Source organism: Cavia porcellus, unplaced genomic scaffold (genome assembly GCF_034190915.1).
Source record: "Cavia porcellus strain 051 isolate PalLab524CR breed Dunkin Hartley unplaced genomic scaffold, mCavPor4.1 scaffold_10, whole genome shotgun sequence".
Lineage (NCBI taxonomy): Eukaryota > Metazoa > Chordata > Mammalia > Rodentia > Caviidae > Cavia > Cavia porcellus.
In genome coordinates, this window is record NW_026947493.1 from 77,909,588 (window position 1) to 77,934,848 (window position 25,261).

Sequence of the window (25,261 nt, forward strand, 5' to 3'; positions counted from 1 at the left end):
AAACATTCCTCAATGCTGTTTTGTTGTTGTTGTTTTTATGAGATGCATCCCGCGTTGTTGAAACTCTTTACTTGTGTGCACACCAACCTTGCGATGGTTTGAATGCTTGTGTTTCCTGGACCCTAATTCCATGTGGAAGCTGCAGTCTTCAATAGAACTGTATTAATAGGTGGGTTTACTTAGATAGTCTTATGAAATGTGTAGCGATTAGGCTATGAGGGTTGCAGTGGTCGAAATTTCTGTTCCTTTTGTACCTCAAAAAGCACCACTGAATGTAATTTAAAGATCTTAAGGACGTAAAATGAACCGAAGACTGACATATTCAGGTTGTGGCATGCAGATGACAAAATTATAAATTAGACCCGATTTAGGCGAAACTTCTATTTTCATGATGCACTTCTTTTGTTCTCTTCATGAAAACTACTGGCCATTTTCATTTTTGAAAAATGCTTATCTTCTCAAGAGACCTTATAATCTTATGGTCTAAAATTAATATTCCAGTGTATTTGAATTAGACCCCAAAATTCTTAATATCCCCTGGAAAGTAATATGGAACTTGATTCTCAGCAATAAGCTAACATTTCGCATCACTCTTTGCAACCCTGTCACAGCAGCACTGGGCAGGGATCCAAATGTGCATTGAATAAAGGAATAGAGTGTCATTGACTAGTAAAGGAAAAGCAGGTATTCTGTCTGAGATGTGAGCATGTAAATTATTGCATCTCAGTAAGCTAGCTGTTATATATTTATTAAGTTGCATATATTTTACTCAATCTCAGTGAGCTGCCTTGTCAAAGATAATTTGTCTGAGTATTTGGCAAAGTCTTCAGTCTATATCATAAGACTAAGTTATGATATAGTTGCAAACTTAGGATTTTTTGTAAAATAAATCATTTATTTTGAGGTGATTATAGATTCAAATATAAATTTAAGAAATAATTCTGTGATATCCTGTGCATGTTTTCCCCAGTTTCTCCAAGTTAGTCTTAAAAAATTATAGAACCATATTACAACCAATTTACTGATATGAATACAAGAAAAATACGAAACAATTCTACTTTCTTTCGTTGCCTTTTATAGATGCCATCTCACTCTGTTACAAGTCCCTTCTTTAACATACTGACCAGTAATGAGTTTGTCATCCCAATATTTTTTTCAAGAAGGTTATATACATGGAGCTGTGCAATACATGAACTTCTGAAACTATCTTCTTTCTCTCAGGATAATTCTATGGAAATTCATTCAGGATATTGTGTGCATAAATAATATATTCCTTTTTTATTGTTGAGTTTTATTCCGTTTGTTTAACCCTGCACCCAAAGAAGAATTTCCTAATTGCTTCCATTTGATGCTATGAAGAGAGATTGATAAATGCAATAAATATTTAAAATAAAAATACTATGATCAAAGACTCACTGCTATTAATCATCCTCGAAATACATCCCCTCAGTTTGCATTCACTTATTCCAACATTCTTGACATTTTCTGAGTCTTACATTTTACATCTATAGCAACTTCTGTTCACGCAAACACTGCTCACTGAAGCTGATCAATGTCAACATGATCACAGCACAAATAAAGCTACTATAAACATTAATAGTTTTTGCGACTCTTCATTTCTCTGATGTAAGTTTGTATGAGTCAAAGTGCTGGGTTTTATAGTGAATGCATGATTTCAGTGTTTTTTGTTTTCTTGTTTTTGTTTTAGGAAACTGTCAAACTCCTTATCTATAGTAGGTGTATTATATACTGTCCTAGCTGAAATAGTAACTCAACTGCAAGCAGTTTCTCCCTAAACTTGTGTTTCAGTGTATTTTATGTTATCATGTCTATCCCATATTTAATGATTGCTTATCTGTGATTTTAATTTGTGCTTCCTCATGACTACTGGAGCGGAATCTCCTTTTGTGTGCTAATTTGTCATCCCTATAGATCTCCTTCTTTACGAAAATGTTTATTCATGATTTTGGCCATGCTCAAACTGCCTTGTTTGCACTTACAGTTTTGAGAATCATTCATGTGTTTTTGGTACAAGTCCATTGTTGAATCTATGGTTTATAAATATTTTCTTTTAGTCATTAATCTGTCTTTTTAATCTCTGTAATTTCTTGCACAGAATGATTTTTTAATTTTGTTGCAATCAACTTTATCAATATTTTCTATTATGAACCACAATTTTAATTTGACATCTAAGAACTTGTCCAGCTCTACCTCTTGAAGACTTTAACAGGTTTTCCCCCTAATTCTTTGTATATATAACTTTCACCTATTATTTTGTGCTCCATTTTAGGTTAAATTTAGCAAAAAGTAAGACAGAGTTTTCTTTATAATCATTTTATTGTCAGAGAAAATTATATATAACTATGACATACAATATGAAATGTTGAAGTGGTTATGTTTTGCAAAATGGTAAAATCTGATTGATTAGGAAATGTGTTTCATTTTTCCAGTAAAATTTGTTATAATGATTATCTTGTCTACCTTGAGTGGATTGCTTTATAATTTTATTAAAAACTGTTTGGAGAATTTGTGTGGAATCCTTAGTTTTTTTCTTCTATTTTGTGTGTTCTTACCCCTCTGCCAATACCACACATTTGCTATTATTTTAAATAAACAGTAATTCTTAAAATTGAGAGAAAGATACTTCTACTATATTCTTTTCCAAAATTACTTGCTTATTATAATTCCTTGTGTTCAGTACATTTATAATATTCTTGTTCATACACACAAAATCTATTGTTATTTCTTTGGAATTGTGATAAATCTGTAAGCCTACACAACAACTTTTGAAGCATTATCATCACCATATTGTTTTTCTAACCGAAGAAAGTTCTATAACTCTCTATTATTTCAAAGTTTGATTTCGATCATTATTGTGTGAGTGTTAGCATATAATTTCTACATGTTCTGTGTCTATTTTGCTTTTATTGAGTGAGTAAATTTTTAGGGTTTTTACTTGGGTTTTCATGTGTTCAGTGTTAATATATAGAAATATGATTTAGTTTTATAATTTTTGGTTGTATTTTAACATTACATTTTTAGTCTTGAGATTTTTTTTCTTTACTTATATTACTTGGGATTTTTTAAATGGATAATGTGTCATCTGCAAATAAGGAAAGCTATATTTTTTTCTTCTACTGTGTGTGATCATTGTACTAGTGAAATAAAACTTAGAGCACTGAATTGGATAGAACATTGAGAGTATAATCTTGTCATGCTAATCTTAACAGATGAATGTTCAATTTTTCAAAAGTAAGCAAAATATGAACTGTAATATTTATAAAGCTAGAGAAGTCTCTCTATTCAAAAATGCTGTTCATTTCTAAATGTGACTGTGTGGTAAATTTTATCAGCGTTTTAATCAATTGATATGAACAGATAATGTTTTTGTTTGCCTGTTGTATGATGGATTATGCTGATAGATTTTTGAATGTTGTTTTGCCTTTTATTCCTGGTATGAACTCCACTTGGTTTATCACTATTTTTATACATTGCTATACCTTTCTGGTGTATTGTTTAAGAAAATTTTTATCTCTAAGAAATTTTTATCTCCTAAGAAATTCTTTAGTTTTCTTTATATGTTGTTATAGCTCTTATTGAATACTCCCTTCATAAAATGACCAGGGAATGAGTTTTACTCTTCTATTTCATTGAAGAAATGCTATAAAAATGGTATTAATTTTTTTTCTTAATTGTTTAAAAAGAAATGTCTTGTGATACTGAGTCTGAAGAGTTCATATTACAAGTATTTTAATTAAAAATTGACTTCCTTACCACAAATTTACTCAAATTTTCTTTTTATATTGGGTAAATGGTGGTACTTTTTATTTTTTGAGGAAGTAATAGGCAGTACTTCGTCTAAATTACCAAATTATTTGATTATATGTGTAAATTTGTTTGTCAAAGTCCCTCATTTTCATTTTGATAACTTTGAGGATCAGTAACAATAGCCCTCTTTAACATCTTTAGAGATTGCTGATTTGTGTCTTCTTTCTATTGGAAAAATCAGCCTTGCTAGTGGTCTGTCAATGATATTGACCCTTAGAAAATCATCTCTATTTAATTAGCATTTGTCTTTTTATTTTTTTGTCTAGTTTGATTGATTTGTTTTTCTTACTTTTATCTGTGTAGTGTCTTTGTTTCTTGATTTGGGTTTAATTTGCTGATTTTTAATTAGATGATTATCTGACTTACTGGCTTATCTCCTTCAAATTCTTTTATGGAAGAATGAGAGACAGAGAGAGAATGATGGAGAGAGAAGAAAACAAAGCCAGGAGAAAAAGAAACACAGAAGGAGACAGACACCGAGACTGAGACGGAGAGGAACATTGAGATAATTGAGAAAGGTTTTGTTTTCCTTTTTCTTTTGGAATTCCTACTTTTCTGACTTAGATTTTTCTCTGGTTCCTTAGAACTTAGGAAATTCTTACTGTGTTGTTGAGTCGTGAGTTCCATGGCTAATCTGTCTTCTTTCTGAAGTCTGGTGTCTTATTATGTTTGTTTAATATATAATACAGTATCTAGATTTTGTTTTTGAACTTAGCAGGAGACGAGGAAAATATGACTTCTGGAAAAAAAAAGTGTTTGAAATACATTTGACATATTTTCTTGAAAGAAGACTCCAACATGTGTTTGTTTAATCACGGAATATTTGGTCTTTGATTAATTTCATAGGGAAAATGTCACACATTAATGCATTTTCTGTAGGTTATTGAACAGATCAAGAAAAAAACAAGACTTCATCATCATGTCCAAGAAATAAAATCAGATTGAACTAAGTTTTCACGTGTAGCTATTTTTCATGAATGAAATGAAATGCGTAAGCAATATTGAGTTGAGAAAAATTAAAGACTGCTATTGCCAAGGGTAGTAAACTTACATTTAAGACTGCAAAAAGAAAAAAAAAGGAAGGATATATTTAAATACATAGTGTAGTCGTTGGACAGATGACATTTCTGTGTACAAAAGATGAGAGTGTAGAGAGTTATTTATTACTATATTCTTCTTACCTACTATTCAAAATATACTTAACTACTAGCTTAAGCCCTCATTCTATCGTGGTGGTTTTGTCTGGGATTTCAAAGAAATGTGAATACATTAGTATCTATTACTATCCATCTAGAAATGGATTACTTGGCACATATATACTGTTCCTTATGTACTTAAAACATTGCATTTATGTGCTTATGGTAGTAGTTTTAGTTAATAGCAAATTACCTACAAGATATTAGTTCCTAAAATAGTTTTATTTTCTATTTGTATTATTCTTCTTAATTTTTTCTAAACCATGGTAAGGAAGGCTAATATTTGCTGAAGAATTGACAACACATGCATAAGTGAGGCATCTATGATACCTGAATTAAAATTATACATATGTGTTAATAGGTAGATTATTTGCTTTATTACAAGTAAGTTTTGAGAGTGTAACTGATTCAATAGTTACTAAAACATCCTTCATTTTTCATAGCTTCATTCCTTCAAGAAAATGAAGCTCATGAATGATATTAAATAGAAACAGCCAATACTGACCACCTGCTTAAAAAATAGAATCATTACATTGATAAAGGACTGGAAATAAAGTTACATTTTCACTTTGTAAAAATGTAACTTTATTTAACAAGAGAATTATGAAAATTTGGATTATCAATTTATTTTTTATCGGTACCAGGGATTGAACTCATGACCACCTGCTTGTAAGACAGGTGCTTATGCCACTGAGCTAAATCTCCAGCCCCTTATCCATGTTTTTTTTAATGATAATTTAAATTGGAAAGTTTTAGCAAAGATCTTATAATTGTAATTTTTCTCCTTATTATGGAATGATGGTCTTCTGTAAAAGAACATTTGAAATACAGTAGAAAGATGCAAAGACTTGTTATTGTGTCTCAGGAAAGAAGAGATCAAACAAATCTAAAGATGCCAAAGATTGCCTGTTATTTAGATGACTATAACTGGCCTTGAAATTAATACTGTCCTTAGAACATGCTTCTTGCCCAAGAGTTTGTATGGTCAATAGAATTCTTTCACTTTCTCAGATTTCCCTTATATAATCTCTTTCTCATTCAATACACACTAAATGTCTGTGTATACAAGGCATGCCTTCAAATACTGCAGAGATAAATGTAAACACAGGTTTTTCTCCACTCCTGAATGCTGTAAGAACTTTGGAAATCTTTGTACCTTTTGTAAATGCACCTTGGCAGGTAGATAATATTGATAAAAATATATAAATAAAGTTGGTAGAAAATGAGCATTTTTCAGAGTGAATGATATTTAAGAAAAGGGACAAGAGGCACTTTATAAAACCAGAATTATGAAAAGGAACAAGAAAGAACTCTATGTATTTTCTCATCCTGTGCATTATTTCCATGGTAAAAAATAATTTTTCATTCTCAAAGTAGCTTCATTGACACTGGACAGAAGATAGTGTGTTTTGTAGCAAGCGGTCGTAATTCATAGCATTGGGAATAAGATTTCCAGGCTGAGAAAACAGCATTAAATGCTTTGGTTTTTTAAAAAAAGCAACAAAAATATCTTATTATGAGTACATTTTATATGAATTGTTCTTTGCCTAAAGTTTAAATTCCACAGGATCACTTTAATTTGATCTGATAATCCTACCCAGAGAACTAATCTTATGATATTAGAATCATTTCCCATGTGGAAGTTCACCAGGTGTGTCTGAGGCATGAGGAGAGTGGCCTTCAGTGTAACTTCTTCTGTCAGGGCCTAGAACTGAATCAAGGACTTTGACATGTTAGACCACGTATCTCCTATGTGCCTAATTTCTAAGTAGAGGGCATAGAATGGAGACTAGAAAATGTGAATTTTCTCTAATTGTAAAACATATGTTCTGAATAGCTAGATACAGAAATTAAACACATGCACGAATAAGTTTTAGTATTCATCAGTTAATGCAGAATAAGTTTTACTGCTGCACTACCAAACAAGCTCTCTCCAACAAAATCTCTGTAGCTAAACATCAAAGTACCCCGTGCTGCATGTCATCATCACATCACTTCCACAAACTGCCCAAGTGGCTGCAGCAGCCTCCATGTCCACTGTGTGTGTTTGTTTTTTGGTGAGGAAAATTAGATAGAGGCAAGCTTTCATTCAAATTTCTTGAGCAAAAAACTGCATTGCCGTAAGTAGAGAGAAATGTATAAAATTTCCACCACTAAGTATAAACTATAAAACATTAATAAAAATATGGTAAGGGTCATGAAATCCCATATTTGCTTTCCACAAAGCAGAACCTAGTACTAGACAATTTTTGTAGAATGTCAGTGCAGAAAGTTAGATTAAGGCAGAGAATGAGAGAAGAAAGCAGGTGAAAGCTAATGTGTGGGTGTTGTGTAAAGGCGCTGCCCTACTCTGGACGATGAAGATTTGAGCTCATGAGAAGCACCTCTTTATCTATGTGCGTCATGTACTTCGAGAGATAAGGGCTACATGTTTACTCCCAGCTGCATTCACACATGAAGGATATCCAGTAGGTGAAAGCTAATGTAGTCTATTACACATGGGATGATAGATACTGGTAAAGGTTATTGTGCAAAACGCAAAACTATCCAACTAAATGAACAGAAAACATAGGAGGTATGATAACAAAACCAAAGAAATTTGTGTTTGATGACTTTAAGTTGGTTAGGAAAGGTGACAGTTACACCAAGTTCTGAAATCAATACTGGGAAACTGTTGAGTCTGCAGAGATGAGTCCAGATGGAGTAACAGAACTACAAATAGGATGTCAGGAGAGACTGGGCTCATTCAGGATCTGCAGGTGGAACACTTTCAGGGAGAAGGGCAGTCATAAAATAAGAAATCAGGGAGATAACAGGAGGCTGTAGAACTGAACAGGAAACTGTAGCCTCTCAGGATTGATGGCAAGTGGAACTGAGAACCACTGGGGAATTCAAAGCAGCAGGATGACGTCATCTAACTGAGTATTTTAAAAGATTACTCTTGTTCCTCTGGTGGATTAGACTGAAGGATGGCAAGATGAAAATCAGAGAGACTGACTGAGATGCTATAGCCATAACAGAAGTAAGGATAATAGAGCCAAAGAAGACAGTGGCAACAGAGGAGGAGAATAAAGTAATACGAATGAAAGAGCATGATTTGGTGATGAAACAATGTATGTGATTCAGCCTAAGCAACCCATATGGTGAGGCTCCCATGAAATAAACTTACAAAAACAGGTTTGAGGGGTTGAAAACAACCACTTTCCTTGGCCACGCTCAGTTTGAGATGTTCACTGATATTTCCTTTGGTAGCAACTGGAAGTGAAGAGAGATTCAGGAAAGAAACACAAAATGAAAATTATTAGTGGGTTAAGTAGATTTTAAATCATGAATTCTAGTAAAATGATAAAGTGTTTAAGGTATACAAAGCTTAAATAATTATTTTTCCTTGGATTCCCATGAGGAATCAATCATAAAAAAGAGGAACAGAAAACAGTCTTCAAAGATTTGACCATCATGCCTGTAACAGGGATGAAACATGACTGCTTCTACAAATACACAGAATTCATTCTGTCTGTATACAATTTAAACTGGTATAATTGTGACTAATACCTGCTTCAAAAACGAAGGAAAGCTAGCTTGTGTGAATTGTACCAAAGATTTGTTACAGAAATCATGGAGTTCGATATGTAAAAGCAGCATGTTAGCCCATATCCAGAATACAGACATATATAATGAGAAAGACAATTTCATAGTTATCTTTTAAAGTTTTGAAGATTTTGAATGTACTCCTGTGGCTTCAGTCTATCTTCTTGAATGGCTAGCTACATAACAAATGATCCTGGAATTAAGAACAATCTCTCCTACCAAAACAAAGGGCAGGTGTATTTTACTGTCCATTTAAAAGATTTAGGTTCCCTAAATTCTGTGTTTATCTCTCATATGATGTAATCCAGTTTGGGTCTGGATTATACTTGCTTCCTCTTTCACTGCCCTGCACCATTTGTCATGCAGGAAAGGGGAAAAGACAGTGATCCTTTACTGGCTATTGTCATTACTGAGTGGTGAAATCATTTTTCTCTAACACAGGGTCCAGGTACTGGAAGTAGGCTACCTAGGTAAGTTCTAATTAGTCAGTATTTCATAACTTTTGCAATTCTTCCCAGTCAGTCACTTCATGCATACAAGTCAATGTCCTTCAAAAAGGGACCCCAGAAAGTCCTGCTGTTGTCTCTGTGAGACACGATAAAATAAAAACAGGGAAATCTGCAAGTGTCCATTCTGACACCATGATTCCAGATGTCCTACACAATTGGGCACAATGCACTTCTTCTGTCTATACATTTGTAGATCTACACTGCATTATGATAGTATCATAATGACCAAGATAACCTCCAGAACAATGAGAAAATAATTTTCAATATTTTAAGCCATCTGGATTGTTCAAGAAGCCTTAGGGTACTAATATACAAATTGGAAAAAAAAAAGAAACCAAACACTTAGGAAAAAGTAATTATAATTCGCAGAACAACACAGCCACTAACTGATAAGTGCTCCACTCATTAGAATTTGTACTTTGAAATCTAAACAGAACCATAGTGTTATTTTCTATTCCTTACAATGTGTCCATTGAGGAAAAACTTAATTTCCTCTTTTGTTTTTGCTTTTGAGTTTGCCACTAGATTTTTTATTATTATCACCATCACCATCATCATCATCATTGTATCCATTAGCATCATTTTCAACAAAATTATAAACAAATTTCAAACCAAGCATTTAATTTAGCACAGCATAATTTTAGTTGAATTCTTGTCCTAAAGGACATGAAGAACAACCAAATATTGAAAAGTACATAAATAATTAAGAGTCACTTCCCTCCTTTAAACCTATTTTAGCAAATATCATTACAAAGAAATGTTCTCTTTAACCAGGTTATCTCTACCATGGGCAGATGGCCAGTACTGACTGAACTCCAATAATGTGATTTCACTGAGCCTTTTATAATGAATCAAATCACATTTGGTATGATTCCTATGGTCTCTATCCCAGCAACAGCCATTTTCAAAACCAAATATTAAGTGCAATTTGCATTACCAGAGTCGGTCAAGTGGGTCCAAGCCCAGAAAGGTCCAGACAAATGAATCTAAAACAAAAGTTCCACTATTTCTTTTGAGTTTGCTGTTACTCAATTTCATCTTGCTCCCAAATCGCATACATTGTCATTCAATTCACTAATGACCTCCTAAAACCTTACACACTCTTCAAAGGAGATCTCTGGATAACTCTGAGGGGGAGGGTAAGCGTTAAGAGGACAAGGGAAAAACAGAGACACACGGAAGGGAAGAGAGAGAAAAACTGTGCCACAAAATTTTACATTATTTTTCCAGTTGGTTGCAGAGGGATACAAAAACTATGCTATGGCTAGCCCTTTCCCTTCTGCTGAGTTCAAGGATTTTTTTTTTTTTTTTTTTTCTTAATGAATTAGAGAAACTGGGCATCAACTCAAAATTTACTCTAATTCTGCTGATTGGAAATTTGATATTAAATAAAACTTTCATTATATGATAAGCCTATAGCAACAAACACTGGAGGTACTGCTTTTCATCATAATGAATTTTTACTTCTATCAACTTTCCCATCATATTAATGAAATTTAAGAGAAAAGTAGAAATTTCAAACACCAAACAGTTTCATTTAAAAATTATGAGTCAATATTATACATTCGTACCAGAGAGCACTCCTTTTATGGATAAATTATATATCTTCTTTATAAAATAAAATCATTATGTCTTAATTTTGATGTCAACTATGCATGTAGTTTCCCGTGTAATATAATTGGTAGTTATTAACATAGTAGGCTAACAAGCAACAAGTATAGTTTAGGTTTTAGAAACAAGAAATGAAACACTTTTCAGAAAAGTATAAAGAAGCCGATTTTACCATAGTGTTTTACCCTAAACAACATTGCGCAAAATTTGTACTTTACAACAGAACTTTTAATTTTTCCTGAGACTTTTTTCCTTCTTGAATGCCCGAGCAAGTCTATGTCACTGGTAACTGCAAGCCCAAAGAGCTTTCCTAATGTCTTGGCCCATTTTGGAGAAACAAATACTGTTCTAGATGCCTGAGAAACCCGCAAAGGCAGATGTGCTTGGGAGGAAGGTGCAATCACAGTTCAGTATTGCAGGATGAGGGCTCCATAGGCATATGTTTTGTGATTTGTTTTTGTTTTAGCTTTGGTTGTATGAGACTAGAAGTCTTTCAAAAAATTTCAGTTTTACAGGTTCTACTCTTTTACAAACTTGATGGTCATTCGTTTTGAGTTAGATAACAAGGCTCTGGTGTCACTTTGTGGAAATAGTTTTCAAAAGTTATGATTCCTTTTTTGCAATGTTTATATTATGAGAAAGCAGGTAACATTAGATACTGGGTATTTTCGACCTAAAATGGAGAATCTGATTTTTAAAAAAAGTACCTCAAAAGGATTATAAAATGTCTCTTTTAACCCTAATTTAAGAAGATACAGCAGTAATGATAATAACTGAACCTAATAATGTAATCTTAAACATGTAACCCAATGAATTTGCAAAGCCATTATATCATGTATTCAAGAGTGCACCACTATGCTGAGCATGGTGACCCCTAATCCCGCACCTGGGAGGCTGAGGCAGGAGAATCACTGCGAGTTGGAGACCAGCCTGGGCTACAAAGTGAGCTCAAGGCCAGCCTGAACTGCATAGTGAGACCCTGTCTCAAAAAGACAAAAAAAAAAAAAAAAAAAAGTGCACCACTATGAAGTATTTTAATCCATATGTGCCTTGAGATAAAGTAGGTTTAAGTTCTCCTATTTATATACATAAAATTCTTTAATTGCAGTTAAGAACTGATTTCTGTTTGTTTGGTAGGTTGGTTTGGTTTTGGCTATAAATAAATAAATCCAGATAACTAACACAAACTTCCAATCTCATCAATTCTGGACCTTTATATTTCAAAAATGATCCAACAAATTTTAAAGTGTGAAATCATGGTTGTTGACAGAAAGATACAGTATATCTTTAACTGAAAACAGTAAAACACATTCAGAGACACACTGATGCTAATGCTCTCCAAACACTCCACTCGGCTTTGAACAGCATCCACCCCACCATAGTCGCCACTTTCTGAACCACTTTAAGAGTGTTTTTTTATGAGTGTCTTTGGTTGTACTCTATGACTACCATGACATCCTGACAGGATTCAAATGTTTACTTTCATGATCCTTTAACTTTGGGACCCACGGTTCCAGATCTGAAAATAAGGCAAAAGACAACAGAACATCATGCTTTTCTGAGCCCATCTTCCCCTTGAATGGCACCTTATAGCAGCATGCAGTGCATTTTTGAGCACACCTTGTAAAGATGTGCATGGAACAGGACTTCTAGAAACCCTCAGGAAATGGCAAGAGTGGCGTGACAAGTGTATTCGAGGTGAGCAGACATACTCTGAGGTGGTTTCACTACAATGTGTCTGTTACAGTGATACGTTTTTATTAATTGTCAACGTTTACCATTTATTTTGGTCATGCCTCTTATGCATAGATCAAAATGATACATACACGTATGCACTGATTGATATAAATAAATAAACAAATACATAAGTAAATGAATAAAGGGGGCCACCATCTAATAAGGAGAATAGACAGATATCTGATAGCACAGTATAATATCTGGTAAGCACAAGTCCCAGAGGGGCACAGAAAAATTACAGAGAAACATTTCAGGGGAGGTGTCATGGTCAAATGGGCTTCTCCTGTGTGCTGAGGACCCGTACACACGAGCGGTTTGTGTTGGCCTCTTGACCCCAGTGAGATGACAGTAGGAAGTGCAGCCTTTGGGAGTGATGCAGAGAAGAGCGTGCAGTCTCCCATGAGTGACACCAGCCCCCTGAGTAAGGAAGCCCTGAGCACTGCTGCTCTTTCAAGCTGGGAGGATGCAGCCAGAAGTCCGCAGTCTGTAGACCAGGAGACAGGCCCTCTCCAGAACCCCTAAAACTGTATCGCTAAGGCAGGACTTCTAGCTGCCAGAGTTGTGAGAAAAAGATTCCAATATTTAAAAAAATATTTTTAAAGATGTTCTGCCAATTCAGGGGGACGCCACAGAAAATCCATTTTTGTGGTTCTCGCCTTGCCTCATACAGGAAAGGATTCTCTATCACCCCTTGCCTTTGCTTGGAGATCTGAAAGCAAAGGCATCAGTGTGAAACTATACAAAAGAAACTGTAAAACTTTTCGAACTAACTTTCCTTAAAATCCCATTTTTCCCTTTCTTACTCTGATACGACTTTTATACATATATCACATTTCCAATTGGAATTTTCCAAATGCAGAGTCTATTTTATTGATTTAACATCTTTGCTGTAGCACCCACACTGGTAGGAATTTATAAGATGTCTTCTGATAATGGTAAGCAGCCTGTTACTAGACAGGTGCTCTCTCTCTTTACCTTAAGTCTTCACATGCTGGGGGGAAAAAAAAAAAAAAAAAAGCACATAGATTTTTTTTTTTTCGTGTGTCTGTGTATAAATGTTCAGTGGAGTTTCTTTGACAGTAACAGGAATTTCTATTAGAGGAGATCTTTTGGATATGAAGTTCGAGAGGTTTGTAATATTTCTCCACACCTTCCAGTTACTAAACATTTTGAGAGGCAGACATGATCACCAAGTTTAACCCTATGGCAATTAGGTAACTTACATTTCTTTTTATCTCATTTGAAAATGAAAAGCATATCAAGTTAGAGAAACTCTTCCAAGTAAGTCACTTTTAATAGACCATAAATGGGAAATAAATAATTTTCAATTAATAATTAACAGATCACAGATTGGAAATTAATATTTTATTTCAAATGTTTACTTTTATCTGCTGTATCATGGGATACAAAATGGTTGGAAACTCAGCCGCTTCCATGAATGTGGCAGTTCTCAGATCTCAGCGATCCTGGCCTGCAAAGTGATCTATCATTCCAGAAAGAAAAATTGGTACCAGGGAGAGTGGAACAGCAGTGGGGACAGGAGAACCAGCGCTGGTGGTGGGGACAAAGCTCCCTGAGGAGCAAGATTGAGATTGGGGGGCTTCCCTGCATGGGCAGTGGGGAGACGTGTGCTCCGCCTGGAACTGCGTCCTGTGCAGAGTACTTTTAACTGTGTGTGAGCACCAAAAAACAAGCGATGACAAGAATCAAGCTTATCGCAGTGCTGACAATGGAACCTTTTGAAAACTGTTACCAAGGTCCAGTGAGTACATATCTCATGAAAAAGGGGACATACATCCTTAAGCAATTCGAACACAAATACAAAATAAAGCAGTGGAACCAAGTTGAGAGACTGTGGTAAACACAAGCTCATACTCTTAGAATTTATAATTTGTGTTAGACTTTGTTTACATCAGCGTTATTAAAGGAAGACATAATAATGGCAAGATCTGTGTCTCATATTTATAATAAACTAAGATAAATACATTAATGTGTAAAAGGAATAAATATCAATTATGGATATATTTTTAAGGTTCTGTGAATTGAATGTGTGATACAAGTTTAACGACAGTATAGACTGATTTGTCTTTTGTAATTTAAAATAAATGAATGGTACAGGTAGAAAATAAATGCTATGGTACAGGAAAATATAAAAGTTAATTTAGATAAATCATTATCAACAATACAAAAATGTTAATTTGATCATATTATTTTAACCTTATTTATGTCAGAAATATTTTTATAGACAAGTTCATTGTTTCTCTTTTCTACTCCATATCAATTTTTATCAGCTTCTATGGGCAGCACTCAAACTTCTATGATTAATACTGAATATGCATGAACTTTTTCAGTCTTTTATTTTTAACTTTATAATCTTAATTGCATACATGCATTAATAAATTTTAGTATCACTTTGGTAGCTTAAAGAATTTATGTAGAGGATAAACACTGAATATTTACTTCTACTTACTCTGTCACTTAAAGCCCTTAAACTGGAACCTCTCGTGACTGTTTTTAGAAAGCAGAAATCAGAGACAAGATTCACTGGCAGCCAAAAGACTTGCTCAAATGGGAACTCAGGGGAAAGAAATGCAAAAAGAACATCAAAAGATAAAAATGGCCTATAAATTACAATGATGCATGTCAAAATATTTAGATGATTGGCAATTATATGCAAGTTAGATCAAATTAAACACAGTCCAATTGATGAGTCGGGGTAAATCTGTAAGATAATAAACAGATCAAGTAGATTAAGACCAAAATCAGATTATTTACTGAAAGTTGACTCAAGCAATTGGTTTAATAAAATGTTTTAACAGGAACATTATAAAGACCAAGTATCCTTCTTTTTGAATTTACCAAAAGCAGTTTTTACCAGAGTGTCTGTGTACTGTGGGCATATGCTCCAATTAACAAGAAGCTATGAAACTGAGAAACGTTTTTATAAGCCAACAAGAACCTATTCAAATTGATTTTCCCTTGCTCAAAACAAAGCATTTAGTTTCTTCCTCATTTCTCCTTAGGAGTTCTGTAGTGTTGTTTAAATGCTGCAGTAAATATGGGCTGAGGAGAACTCAGAGACCGCGTGTGACTCTCAGAGCTCTAGAAATCTGAACCTTGACTGCTTGGAGATGAAATTCAGTGAAACCATGTGTTCCATCATAATGAACAGCATTTTCAATTAGCTATGAAGTCATTAATTAACACTCATTTAGCACCTTATGGGCTCTCTTTTAGGAGTGAATGTATGCAGGATTAATTTATTCCACAAATATATGTTGGATACTTCCTAAGTTTTTGGAAACTTACGAGGTTTTGATGAAACAACAAAAAGATAATAATAATTAAAATATTACTAATGATAGCCAACACATTTCTTTTCTTTCTGGCAAGTCTAAAAAGAAGTAAAAGCAACACACTTCATGAAGCTAACTCCATTTATTCTTGATTAGAACATGTAAACTTACCACTTTTTAGAGTATCTGTCATTTCAAGTATACATTAAAAGAGTTTTCACTCTGGATTATTTTAATTTCATTTTTCCCATTTCTCATTGAGCTTATGTATTGTTGTAATCACAAATATTTTCACACTGTTTTAAAAATAATACATACACTCAAATTCTCATTTTCGAGTGGGATTTTTTAATTTGAGGTTTGGGTGACATTTCAATACTTCAGACACAAGTATATCAATATGCTACTTACATAATAATAGACATACAGCTTAATAGAATTGAACAAAAAACTAAAACATGATTTTGAAGGCTTGGAATGATAGTACATCTTCCAACATGCTATGGAAAATGAATACCAAGAGAAGTCATTGACATTCAGACATGGTTACCTCTGAATAAGCGATGTGAAAATAGTTTGTAATCTTTCCGCCTTCTTTAGAAAACTAGTCTGTGGTTAAATGTGCTTTGAATTTTTTTTTTCTTGAGAGCATGCTGCATGCATTCTCCTCAAGCAATTCTATAATGCACATGATAGATTAATTCCTTAAAGAAATCACAATAGATGTATACATTTTTACTGGTGTTTTCAAAATACCTCACATTAGAATTATTTTCTTGTGTATCAGCAGTGGATTTCATTTACCCAACCAATCATTGTGATTGGTTTTTCAAACTAAAACTTCCAATCATTGCACATTCACTGGCAAATATTATTTTTGTGGACACTGCTAATTGGCTATAATATCAATTTTTGCTATTAAAAAATAATAAAATTCTTTAAGGTTTTGCCTAGAAGCTTTATTACAGAGCCTGGGACAAAATGTCTCAGTGCTCCATAACCATTTATGATAATATGAATAAAATTAAGTTATATGACAGAAGTTAAGTCTACAGGATGTAAAGAAAAGTGGGTACTTATAATCTGTTGAAAGGTAAATGCACTGTTTAGGCTTTCTCCTTTGTTCTTTGCTGTTTGTAAAATGGAAGAATAAACTACCTTAGATATAGAAAGTAGGGTGGAATTGTCTAGATTAATATTGCAAATAAATATATCAGAATACTCAAATAAAAAGTAGTAATATTTAAAAACTAAAGGTAACCTGACAAGTTTACGTGCAACTTTAAGCTGAATAACACCAAATGGAAAAAATGTAATGGCTCACATAACTTTTATTTCTCTTTTGTATAATAGTTTCTCAAAGGCAAGACCTTCTAAAAGACTATTCAGAGATAAAGTCTTGTTGGACAATGGTATTCTCCTTCAAGGTAGAAGCTACATGGTGATAGAAGATAATGGAGGGAAGCCACTCAACTCATGACCCTTAGAAGCGGAAAGCAAGGAAAAGATTGTAAACCTGTGATTCACCTCCTACCTGTGGACACACCCCAGAAGAGCCTACTCAGCTATGACTGTCGATGGACTAACCCACTGATGTTGGTGCTGTCACAGTGTAAGCAGCTGCCCTGTTGTCTCTTATCTAGTCAGGTTGAGGATTAACCTTCACAGAGATATAAAGTTGGACCCCAAAGACTGTAGTACAACTCCTCTGAATCTATATGCACTGAGTCTCAACCTCTAATCCCTAGCAAAGAGCAATCTGTTCATCATTTCTTTAACATTATATTTCCAGAATATTATATGTGCACTCTCACATTATATATCTATACTTTTACATTTTTTTATTGGAACTTAAATTTTTATTTTACTTTCACCCAAGTTGCTATGCATATCATTAGTTTGTTCCTGTTTGTGCTGAATAATATTCCACAGTTTGGGTATAACGCATTTTGTTTGACCATTTGCCATTGAAGAGCCTTTAAATAGCTTCCAGCTATTGAGTGCTATAAATAAAGGTGCTTAAAATATCCACCTACAGGTATCTCTGGGAACAGAAATTTGCATTTCTTCAGGATAAATGTTAAAGAGTTTAACTACTGGTCACAGTGACAGGTTACTTTTCAATTTTTAGGAAACCTCTAAACTGTTTCCAGACTGGCTATAATATGTGATATATAAGTGATAAAATTTCGTTAAGCCCTTACCATCATTGGAATTATCCAATATCCCAACCCAACTGAATGTACTGGAGTTGTGTATCAGTATTTCCAATACTTAAAATTGTAGAATTATGCTAGCACATGCTCCTAATTTGCATTAGATGTGGTTTCAGTTAGTATTTCAATAATGACTAATGATGCTGAATATTTTATTTGCTAGTTGTGATCTGTGTGTTTGACATTTGAATATTTTCAGTAAAATTTATTTTTACAACTTTTTTTTCATTTTTTGTGGGACTTTTTAATTTGAGCTTGAATGTTATTTAAATACTTTAGATAATGCTAGGGTTACAGCGCAGTGACATAAGCACCTGGCTGACAAGGTCCTGAGTTCAATCCCTGGCACAAAAATAAATAAATAACTAAATAGTTAAGATATAAGTAAATCAATGTAGTACTTATAATAATAGACACGTTGATTAATATTACTGAACAGAGAACCTGTAAAAAGAGTCACATAAGGACACCCCATTAACAGAGTTACAAAAACATTTTAATTGAAGAGACAAATTTTTAAACACATTGTTTAAAGATAAACAATAAGAAAAATTGCTTTTAAAAATAAACAAATAATAAGAACCTTGAAATAACCTCACAGTTTATACAAAAAACACAAAATGACCTATAAACTTGTATATAAAAGTAAAGTTTCATACATTTTACAAAGTAAAACTAAAAAAAAAAGTCTTGAAAAGTTATGAAAAAACAAGCAAAATTTTTAGACTTAATATAAAAGTTATAATCTTTGAAAGTTAAAGAATTGAATTGCATGTAAATTGGAAAATTTTGTCATGAAAAACCTTATTAGTTAGATGAACAGATAAATGTGAAACTAGGAGAAAACATTTGGGAAAGATTTTTAACTTTCTTGAGGCTGGAGTCTTTTTTGTGTTTCTCTTCCTTATTCAGGATCTATAGACTGTTCCTAAATACACATGGTACACACTAACTCTGAATTACTGAGACTAATGATGATGGGGCATATAGACAAAGGTTGGGTTTGGTACCACGTACTTCATAAAATAAAATGAAAAGTGTTAAGCGCTTGCTTTTCTCAGGACCTTGTTTAACACAATGATTCTGTGAAAATGATGCACAGTGTTTACCACGAGAGGGTGATAGTCTAATGTCCTCGTTGACATCTGTCACTGATTGGCATGAAACTATTCCCGAAAGAGCTCAGTCTGCTTGCTTTGTGGAATCCGAGTGTCCTACCAAAGGCTTGCTTCAAGTCAACAGGAATAAAGGAATCTATCTCCCTGAAAAGTCCTTTTTGGTAGAGGCTAGCTCTCAAATGTCAAGATAGCTGACAAAGTGGCCAGAAAACTGCAAGTACTAGATGTCATGCAGTGATTATAAAAATTTACAGCTGTCCGCTAAAAAGGGAATGTGTCCCATGGGTGAGAAAGTAAAATGTGAGGATTAGCTGATAAAGCACTCTGCTGTGGCTTTTTCTTTCATAAACTAAGATCACAGAGATGTGAGAATGTCATCCACAAGGTTTAACAAAATGTTCACCAAGATATAGCGCATGATATTGAAGGATGTTTTTGAAAACATCTTTCCTATACAAGGCCAAAAAATTGGTGAGCTACTTTGAAAGACAAGATAAAGTCATTAATTCAGAAAACCCTAGAATGTGCCATTATTAGCATCATTCAGGCAGAGTTGTATTTCCTAGTAGTCATTAGTTGTATCTTGGATCTTGCTGTGATAATAAAGGTACTCTTAATTTAAAGATGAGTAAGGTCACAAATTCTTCAATGAAATCTAAAGAGGCCTGAAAGTAAGGATGTGAATGAATTTTGACCAAATATTTGCATCCTTCTAAAACATAATAATATTATGAGTCAATATATTCAGACTGCTGTTGGAAAACAACCATTTATACAGAAATTGGAAAGAAGTCAATATTTTGTTGTTAGAGAGTTACATGAATACAGGTGGAGTGGTGTTCACTGAAATGATTAATTCAGCAAGCTATTTGGAGCAGCCAAAAATAGAGAAAAATATTAAAAGTAAAATAGAGCATGGAAAAATAGACCTATGACATGTGGAGCATGTCTCCTATTGTTCATATGCTACTCCCTCTGTTTTTCCAATTGCCATATTTATAAAATCAATCTACCTTCTCAGTGTACAACTCTCAACTCCAATCTGTGCCTGTCAAATTTACTACCATATTATCTCTCTTGAATATGTGTTACTTATGCCTCTCCATCCTTAATTTCTTTCTATACATCTAATTAACGGTCAACCTTTCTACAATCTGACTACTGGTCACGTTATCTATATATTTGTAAGTCCACTCCGGTCTCCACCATGACTATCATATAAAGGTACACTAATTAAATTTACCTTTAGAGTTTTGGAAGTCTGACTTCAATTTACTGATAGAGGAGAATTTTACAATTTTTTTCTATTATTCAATTTAATTAAATATGCCTTGTTGTGTGAGACTTGCAAATTATTACAACACCTTTTCATTATCCTTTTTGGGGATACTCAGAATCAAACAAAGGACCCTGCATTTTCCAGGCAGGTGCTTATGCCCCTGAGCTGCATCCCCAGATCCTGCAACTCCTTTTCAGTAGCATTTCCCACTACTATGTACCATTATTACTACAGCACAGTTCATTAGAACTGGCATTAAACTTTGGAGAAACCATGTCTCTTTTCCCTTATGTGCAACGAAGTAGCAATGACTCTCCAGTGATCCTTAGTGTCTACTAGACTAGTTTATTTATAAAGTCACTGCATCACTAGTAGTTCCAGAAGTTAGGCCTTTCTATTTTTAAAATGAGTGCTTGAATTATTGAACTAATTTCCACTTAGAATAGGATCTGTTTAGCAACTACAGATATTTTCTGTTATTTAAACAATAGCACCTATAAATCAGACACAAGACAAGTGTCATTATGACCAAAATTACTTCTTAAATTACTCAATTAGGAAAATGTGTATCAAGTAAGTTGAAGTCTGTAATTGTTTTTTTTTTTTAATTTCTACCACTAGCTAAATTATTGTAGGAAATAATTGTAGGAATTTTTTTTAATTTTCTACCACTAGCTAAATAATTATAGGAAGACTTCACATTCGGCATAGCTTAATAATACCTACATAAGCATTATGTGAGGATAAGAATTCCAACTAAGACAGTATTCTTATAAAGGAGTGATAAATAGTAGCAGGTGCATGCAATTAATAAAAAGTAGCAATGAGAGAAATAACACACACAAATGCAAACATTAGATGATTTCCCACATTTTCATTTTATTTGTAAGTATATATTTAAATACCGACAATGGAATGTTTTTTTAAATTACAGTTTTCAAGCATCTTTGGATACATACAAATTCTCAGTGTTTCATCACTCTACATTTCTAAAAATTAAGAAAACAAGAATTCCAAATTCACATCAATTCATTATAGATTTTTAAGGTACAATTCAGACATCCGAAATGGCACATTTTCTGTATATATTTACAAGAAGTCTGTAAGTACCAAAGCACAAAGCTACATTTCAGATTGGCTTATGACAAGTTCCCCTTGCAAATTACATTTGTGTTGCATTTAAATAATGCCATTCTGGTTTTAAAGATAAATACTAGCCTTTACTTATTAATTTGCTTTCATTTTTAACATAAAATATTAAATAATTGATGACCATGAAATCATAGGAAATTACTTTTGGGGGAAGATTAACTGTAAGTATTCTTTGAAGTTGCATTGAGTTTGGAGATTGGGAACTAAATTACCCTTTTCATTTCTTTTTCTACTTGTGCCAGAAACTGGTTTCAAATCAACCTGTATTTTTTTCTCACAATTTACATGTTACATTGAAAGATGTAATGCACAGCTTGCTAATCATGTAAAGATGATCTCCAAAAAACAGTGGATGTAGGAGGTAGTTTTTACAGTTGTAATGATGCTGGCTATGTTTGGTGCAAGAATATCTATATTAACAGAGAACATATATGGGCCCTTTTGTGCTGAAAAGAGTATAAAATTAAAGGAGCTACACACAAATGGTTTCTCATGTTACTAGCAAATAACAACTTGAAGGGTTAATGTGATCTTCAAAGTCTTTCAATAAATTCAGCAATGGAGATTCAAGGCTATCATCATAGAATTCAGGAACCACCGTTGGCAATTTTCAAAATCTTGGCTTTACCAGACAGTCCTGGTGATGGCAACAGAGTATGGAATGGAACATAATCCCTGCAACCATTACTTTGTTATTCTTGGGATGACATTGTCTAGATCTGCCAAAATAGGCCCATTCTCAAGGAAACATTCCATAATGTTGCAGGGGTAATTAATTGTAACTTATTCAACTATTTTGTTTGAAAAAAAAATTAACAAGTGCTATAAAACAAGGAGCTGTACAATGTTTTTGTCTTTAAGCCTGAAAGAGTAAGAAATTTATTTTAGATAAATTGTAAATGCAATTCAATAGACTTTTAAAACTGATTTGACTTTTTTTTTTTTTTTTTTTTTTTTTGATACAGGGTCTTGCTATGGGGCTCAGGGTGTCTGAAAGTCTCTGAGATCCTCCTGCATCTGTCTCCTGCGTGGTGGGATTACAGGGATGGACCACCAGCCCCAGAAAACATGACTTTATTTTATCAATAGAGTGGAAAGTATCTCAATAACCTATAGAAGACACATTTAACATACCATTAGTAGAAGCCAATAAGAGCCAGAATGTGTCTCATAACATAGCTACGCCGCAAGTGGAATCATCTTGAAGAGGAAGCTACAGCTATCAGGGAGTTGTTTTAGAATAGGCTGTACTATTTAGATTCATTGAATAAAAGCCTCTCTATTCGTAGTCTTAACCATGGTGACTGGTGTAATGTAGATACACATTGATATCTACTGAGGATACTCATTGAATGAAACACACATGAAACAGTACATCAAAGCAGTTCCAGACCAGTTTTGTGGAAAGTTTTTCAACATTACAATAGGGATGAGCTCTAAGTACTCAATCTTAGCTGCAAAATAAGATAATGTAGTGTAGAAAAAATTTAAAGTATAAAATAAAAATCAGGATTCTTGTTTTAAACACTGTGAAATAACAAACTCCACAGACCAAAGTGTAAAATTTCATAGGACCTAGGTCTAAAAATGTCGTGGTAAATTAGACAGATCTACAATCATCCACCATCTTGTGATTATTTATAAAATCAAATGCACAGGGAGCTAAGCGTGTGTACCCGTATTTAATGAGTTAGAAGGAATAAGCATGCAAAAAATATTCTTCTTCATAAATATTATAGTGAGATAGTGCTCTAATTGAGTGTCTTAGGGACTGTGAGATCCTGCTTTGAATAATCCTAGTGAAAATGAGTGATATTACTTCTGTGATCATTAATCCTGAAATGTCAACTTCATTGATGAAAATTAGTGCAGCATGTGTCTCAGTGTGTCAGGGTGGGTCATGGAAGCCTCCGCGGTGTTTTTGATCCCTGGTCCCTTCCTTTTAGGTGCTCTTCCCCTGCTCAGCTTCCTGGCTGCCAAGGACTAAGCAGCTTTGACTGACCACACTCTTCTGTCCTAATGTTCCTGCCTTGAAGCCAGCTGATTACCGACTGAATCCCTGCAACATGTACCAAATGAAACATCTTACCTTTAAGTGGTTTCAAATATTATATAGCTCAGCTACTGGAAAGCTGACCAATATACATGCTCTAAAATTGTATACATTTGCTGGGCATGGTGTTGCGCGCCAGTAATCCTGGCTCTCTGTGGCCCTAAAGGAAGAGGACTAGAAAAGTCAGAACACAGCTGGAAAATATAGTTAGACTTCAAGTCAACAGGAAAAATCAAAAGGGAAGCAAAGACCTTAACTTCAATCTCAGTATTACAAATAACTAAATAAACTAACAAATAAAAAACACATACTGATTTTGGAAAAATGGTAAAGACAGATTCTCAATTTTGAAAAGATCTTTTATTGTTAACACCATGACCATTAAAACAAGTGCTAAATTACTGAGATTTACATTTCATTCATTTGCTTTCTGTGTCCTAGAAAATAAGACAGCATAAATGTGACTCTTTTTTGAGTAACTTGAACCTCTTCAATTTTATGTTTCTTTGACTGTTAAAAGAGAAACTGCAGGCCCCCTCAGAATAACTAGCAAAATTAACACTTCTTTCATACCATTGTGACTTAATAAAAATAAAGTGGGAAAAATGAATTCATGAGCTTTTCGATAAATTTATTGAGACACATTATGATAACTGGCATAAAATGTGCTGACCTTTTAACCATAACATTTCACTCAAATTGTTTCACTTTCAATGTCTTTAAGCTTTTTATGAGTAATCAAAAGAATCTAACAATGTAGTTATATAAAAAAGAAAAGACTTCCATTTGAAAAAAATATTTTAAGTATTTTAGCTTTTTTAATAAACAAAGATATTAAGTTTCACAAAAAACAAGCAAACATTTCACAAAAGAAATATAGTTAATAAAATAATGGATATAAAATTAAGATCTCTTTGGAGGAAAAAAGTCATTCTAAAAGTGGCACTGTAAAAATACTGTGTTACTTTACACTTCTGTGTTTGCTTTTGCAGTTTACCATAAGCCCATTCACTAAGCCTTAACATATGATATAGCAAACAGTCTCTGCTTCTCAGAAGCTGCTTCAATTTAAATGAGTAAAAATTAGAATAGAACTGTATTACTATAACTGGAGCAAGATATTACAGTATGGGCTTTGAACTGAAGTATGAATTTGTATTAAGAGAGTGAAAATGTAGTACTATTTGTCTAATAAGGAAGATACCTGAGTTGATTCCATTTCCTTAGATCATTTGATGGTACAAAGTATTGGAAATTTTCCCTGTAGTAGCTTATAAATAATTATTGCTTCCTAAATCCATGTTCAAAGGTATTAATATGTATTGAGTTATGACAAAAAATTTTGAGAAAAAAATTATTTCACTTTGCTCATATTTGGAGTTACATAGAGAAAGAATGGTCACATTTACATTAGATAAATATTGTGTTTTTTTGAAAACCAATGTTTCCACTAAGCTACACATGGCCAAAACAAGTGATTCTCTAGGCACAGTTACAATTTTCTTGTTAGAAAATGACCCTAACAGAGTCAGCCCGAGGCAAATTTGTAAGCAATGAGATGAAGTTGGACAGTAGCTCACCTATCTCCTTCTGTTTGATTCTAGAATTTAATGTCATCTTTTCTAAATTTTAAGAAACTTACCCATTCTTCATGGGGAGAAAGGCTGAAATATTTATT